Below are 6,000 nucleotides of genomic sequence, written 5' to 3' on the forward strand. Positions count from 1 at the left end.
CTCTCCCTGTCTCCCTGTCTCTCCCTCTCTCTTTCTTTCTCTCTCTCTCTCTCTCTGATTCCCTCGTTCTTTCCCTCCCTTCTGCCTACGTCCTGTGAAGCCTCAGCTCATACATTTCTCTCTAACTGGATTGTGTGAGCATATTAGAGACTCTAGAGTAAAGATAATTTATTTAGGAAGTGGCCCGGCAAGTTGTTTGTCAGAAGCAAGCCTGTGATCACAGAGCAGTGCTGTAAGCCTGTTAACTGTTTCTATACCTAATATAACAGCATCTGGGCTACTGGCATGGTTCTTGTTCAGCCCCTCTGCCAAATTTGGGACGTTGCCGATATTGTTTCATTTCTACCACCGAACTGTCAACATATGGGCCTGTGGTGAATGCACCCTATAGCCTCTTTTCCACTGGCACCGTTTGCTTGGGGTCGCCTTGGAGTGGGTCTGTTTGGCGTTGTCCCAACATGGCTCCAGGCCCAGGGGCGGGGCTCTGCTCCAAGAGACACTGACGTCACCCAAACATAACTTATGCTTTCTTAATAAATCAAATCTGAATCGTATCTGAATTATGCTGTTAATTGTATGGCTTATCTCCGCAAGTCACAAAAAGACGTTTAGTAATTCCAAGTGTGTGGCACTGGGAGACGAGGCGAAAGCTAGCATAAACGCAGCGCCACATTTTAGCATCTCTTTAAGTAATGTATAGTGTTTGGTTAATGATAGATGCATTATGCACTGGAAATATAATATCTTTGATGTTTATATGTGAGTGCCGTGCATCGATAAACAGGAAACAGTTGTCTGCTTTCTTTTGTGGAGCATGACGGCTCAACATTTAAGTTGCCATAACTAGAAATACAGCGATTTATCACAAGTTGGTCATTAACCACACCTTGAGTCATACCATACTGGCCCCAGACCTTGTTGGGAGCTAGTACCCTCCAGGGTTGGCTTCAGATGCCTCAAACGGGATGGTAAGGTTCACTTCAGACAGTGGAAACATTTGTGCCCTGTACCAATCCACTCCAAAGCAAACCAGTGGAAACAAGGCTTATGACAACCTTACTCTCCCACATAGGCTATTTATGTTAAAAATGCACAATGTCTACAGTATTTGTAGACAATGTTCCTAAACATTTTGAGTATGCAGATACAAATTTCAATGCATAAATATCTGTTAAATTAATGTTTATTTAAGTGATAGTAAAGATCCTAGATTTCCAACCTGTGTGCCCTGAGGTATTGCCGTGTGTGTTTTGAAAAAATATCCCATTTCCATGAACAGAATCACATATAGATTGAACTGAATAACTTGCCATTTTGAACAGTAGTGAGCAAATGTCTGCACCAAAGAAAAAGCTGCCATGCCAAAGACAGTTACAAAAATCTTGAAGACATTTTGCAGCCTGAAAACTACATGGACTTTTTACAGATTCCTTACATGTTTTCACAGAGTTAAAATGCAGTCTTGGGATGGTAGTACTGTGCAGCTGTGAGTCACTTCTCTACACATGATATTCTGGGGAAACGCAATAATGCTGAAGTCCAAGTTTTTGGCATCACTACTTCATTTCCACAGTATGCAAGTGTTTGAATAGTGACTTCCTGTTCAGAATGCCCCTTTTTCATACGACATATATAGGCACGGAGACACAATGGTGGCGGCTGCTGCAGGTGCTTCCTGGTGAACGCAGAACGCCTACAAGTGATGATGCTGTTACCCAAAAAAGAGCATGTTACTCACCTACAAGGACAGCACTGGAACTCTGGTCTAAACATGAGACTGAGCAAGTAAAAGATACATTGATACATATTATTACACAGATGTCTCAGACATTTTTGAATTCCACTTGTTGATACTAAATCATATTCTTTAAGATAATGTATTTATTTTAAACTAGTGTAGATGGGACTACTATTAACATCATTCAAAATGATTCAAAAATACAAACCATCATTTTGTAAATCTTGTGAAGAGGATAACTGAATTGCTGTATTATTCAAGTGACATAACTATTGCCCCTGTTTTGAATGACAAACCTGGAATGTAACAAAGTAAAAGAAGTAAAGTAATGTACTTAAGTATAAAGTATACATGTATCTGTATTTTACTTAAGTGGATACTTTTTACTTTTACTTCACTACATTTGAGAGCAGGTATCTGTATTTTATACTCCACCACATGTTTAAACAGGACTGAAAAGTAAAAGTATTTTTTATTAGTTTTATTAGTTTGAGACCTGCTGAAAAAGCAGCAGGGTTTATTTTTAACACATAGGCGTTTTGAGGAAAAAATACACAAATAAAAACATAATAGAAAAAAACAATTGATTCAGCACAAATCTTTATCAAAACCACTACATTTGAAGCCTTGCGAGACCCCAAAATATGCACAAAATACTTTTACACTTTACTTTAAGTACATTTATAAACAGGTACTTAATATTTTACTTGGATACGTCAATTTTTTCATGTGATACTTTTACTTGAGTATTTCTTTGCTCTGATATTTGTTCTTTTACTTAAGTTACAACATTTTGTACTTCATCCAGCACTGATGATCAGACATGTATTGGTGAATCATGTTTCTGTAACTGGTGAAGGGCTTCAGTCTTGGCTTGTTTACATCCTATGTGGTCTTCCTCCTTATTCCTGTTTCCATACAGGCTTCTATTCTCCAGTGGGGGTGGTATTTGTTATTAGTTACCTTGGAATGCTTGGTATTCCTGAGTTCAAGTTGGGATCTGATGTTCCAGATGACACATGCTGAACACACAATCTTGTCCAGCATGACTTGAGTCAGAGCTCCTCCTTCCCACCCTCACACTAACACCATGACTCCAAAGCGGTAAGAACAGCTATTGCTCAAGACACAACTGCACATTGCCTTATTTGCCCCCGGATATTGTACAAAGAGCCCTATCCAAGTTTCAGGATTTGAAATTCCATTACGTAAAAATAGCTGAGGCCTGCAGGGTGACGACAGAACCGACAGATATTATTTGGAAAGGTGTTTCAGTGCTATGACTAAACAAACATTTTAGCATTAAATTTGCATTGAGGGGCTTCATTAAAACGTGTCAGATCACCAAGATAGTCCTTTTGAGAACACATTTTAAAATAACATGAGGGGAATCAGAGGTGTGTGATTTAACAGATGGGATGAAATAATTCTGCTAAAATATGACACTAGAGCTGGCTTATGGCATGAATGTGCTCATTTCCTGTTTTCAGTGATTCAGCGCTGTGTATAGTTCCTCAAACAGAAATACATTGTTCTTCACACAGCAGAAAAATGGACTACGATGAGCGGAAATAAGGTTTTTAGAAGTAGACCTAACTATTCATTTATCTTCGTATGTATATAATTTTACAGACTACGTGGACTATTGGCTACTACTGATGAAATAGCACAGAGGCACTGACTTTGTGTCTTTGTGAAGGTAATAAATAAGAGTGTGAGCCTTACACTCAGCTGGAGTGCCCTGCAGAACAAATCCAACTTCCACTACATCAGGCTCAATCACAAACTGACAGAAATAACCAGGTTCTTGTGTTACGCCGCTGTAGGCCTGGAGAGGAAAGGACAGGTCATTGGATGTTGATTGAATAATGATTTAGAGCCACAACGACCGCCATCTTTAATTTTCTGTCACCTGCCTGTTTGGAAAGCTTGGCTTCTTCTCAACACTTGTGTAGAATCCATACAGACATTGTTCACATTATTTCATTATTTAATTAGAAACCCACAAACACAGGGAGAAACTCCACACAAAAAGTGGCCCAGGAGTTGAACCCATAACCTTCTTGCTCTGAGGCAGCGCAGCCACACTGTTTAAAGGTTAAGGTACACTTTATTGTCCCCATAGGGAAATTTGTCCTCAGCATTTGACTTATCCTTCAATACCACTGGGGCACCTCATTAGGAGCCGTTGTATTGTACATGTTTTGGATTATATTTCAGACATGGGCTTAGAGGTCACAGAATTAACTTCTTTACTTTTGTATTACTCGCCCCTATCTTCATTCATCCTCATGTATTTAAAACTGTACTGTGTTAATAGGCCTGTCACAATAACACATTTTGAAGTGCGTTATATTGTTGATGTAAATATAGACGCTAAACAATAATACCGAAACCAAACCACAAAGCAGAATTATTCACAAAAAGTATTCTAAAGTATTCTAAATGTAAACAATATTGTTAAAAATATAAACTGCAGTAAATAAATAACAAAATTCAACACTTATGTAGTTGGTTCATGACTACAATGAGGCCTTCTACAGCTCAAATCTCATTATAGCACAAATAATTTCCCAAATATTTCGCACTAGCACAAAGAAAAATTACCACGATAAATACTGACCCCTCAAAATAATTTTTCCATTTGTTATGTATTGAGAGAAGTGAAGTACAGTAGTGGTTGTATTGTATTAACAGTTACACAGGCTTTCATCTGTCTCTCCTACAGTGTCCACACAGCTGTTCTACCATCCTTCAGTGTAGTGCGTCATCAAAGATATAAAAAACAGTACAAAAATGAAAGTGACCTTCATGTTCTCCTAAAAATATCCAAAAACAGTGGATCCTGGTTCTCTTCAGCCCCCACAGTCTCTTCTGCTCCACTCCGCCCTGTCACCTGTGTGGGCAGCACTCAGACAAATCCACTCCACTGGTATCAAACTCTGGGGACTTGGGGATTTCTCTGCTCCAGACACACACTGATTTTGGAGGTAAAGCAATACTCTCTCTTTTTCTCTCACTGTCTCTCTCATTCTCTCTTTGTCTGTCTCTCCCTCCCTCTCTGGCTCTCTCTCTGTCTCTCTCTCTATCTCTCTCTGTCTCTCTGTCCCCTGTCTCTCCCTCTCTGCCCCCCCTATCTCTCTATCTCTCCCATTATGTCTCTCTCCCTCTCTGTCTCTCTCAATCTCCCTCTGTATCTCCCTCTCTCTCTATCTCTCTGCCCCTCCGTCTCTATCTCTCTGTGTCTCTCTTCCTCTCTCTCACTTTCTCCCGCTCTGTCTCTCTCCCTTTCTATTTTTCTCTACCTCTCTCTCTCTCTCGCTCTCTCTATCTGTCTGTCTCTCTGCCCCCCTCTCTTTTTCCCCCTCTACCTCTATCTCTCCCTTTCTATCTTCCTCTCTGTCTCTCTCTATCTCCCTCTGCCCCTCTCCATCTCTCTTCCCCTCTCTCTATCTCTCTGTCCCTCTGTTTCTCTCTCACTCTGGCTCTCCCTCTCTGTCTCTCTCTATCTCCCTCTGGCTCTAACTCTCTGTCTCTCTCTGCCCCTCTCTCTATATCTTTCGCTCCATCTCGTTCCCTCTTTGTCTCTCTTTATCTCTCGCTGTTTCTCTTTCCCTCTTTATCTTTCTTAAGCTGGAAAGAATCACTGGATAGTGACCCACGTCAGATGAAGTGCACATAAATGTCAAAGATCCGGATTCACTTGAAGCACAATACTTTACAATACTTTCAGGGAAGTTCTGGGGAGAAGAGGAAGATCAGGGGTTAGTCATTCTTCAAACACAGACAAGAAAATATGTCTCTCCTCCGCAGAACTGACTGTAATTACATGTACTATATTAGCTAATAGCAACCAAAGAGCCAGTCAGGGGGAAGGCTGTTGGACATCCCTTTGTGCCCACACCACTGGCTTAGCAACGCTGTCAATCAAACCTGTTGCTAGCACCTCGTGGATAGACTGTTATTAATGTTCATATCTTGGTTTACAGACAAAATTGCTAAATAAAAACACCTGGGTCATTTTAAGACCAAAATGACAAGCCTGACAGCAGCGGTTACAGAGAGAGGGGACACAGTTTTTCAATAGAAAGTGAATTGGAGCCGGAAGCACACCCATGTTCCTTCTCAAGTAGAACCTGGCTAGCGCCTTAGCTATGTCCATTTATATGTATATACTCAATGGTAGCATTCGAAAGGCCACGAGATGCTTGCTTGGTTAATATAGTACTTGTCAGTCAGTTTTGCAGAGGAGAGACATATTT

This window comes from Periophthalmus magnuspinnatus, chromosome 1 (assembly GCF_009829125.3).
Source record: "Periophthalmus magnuspinnatus isolate fPerMag1 chromosome 1, fPerMag1.2.pri, whole genome shotgun sequence".
NCBI lineage: Eukaryota > Metazoa > Chordata > Actinopteri > Gobiiformes > Gobiidae > Periophthalmus > Periophthalmus magnuspinnatus.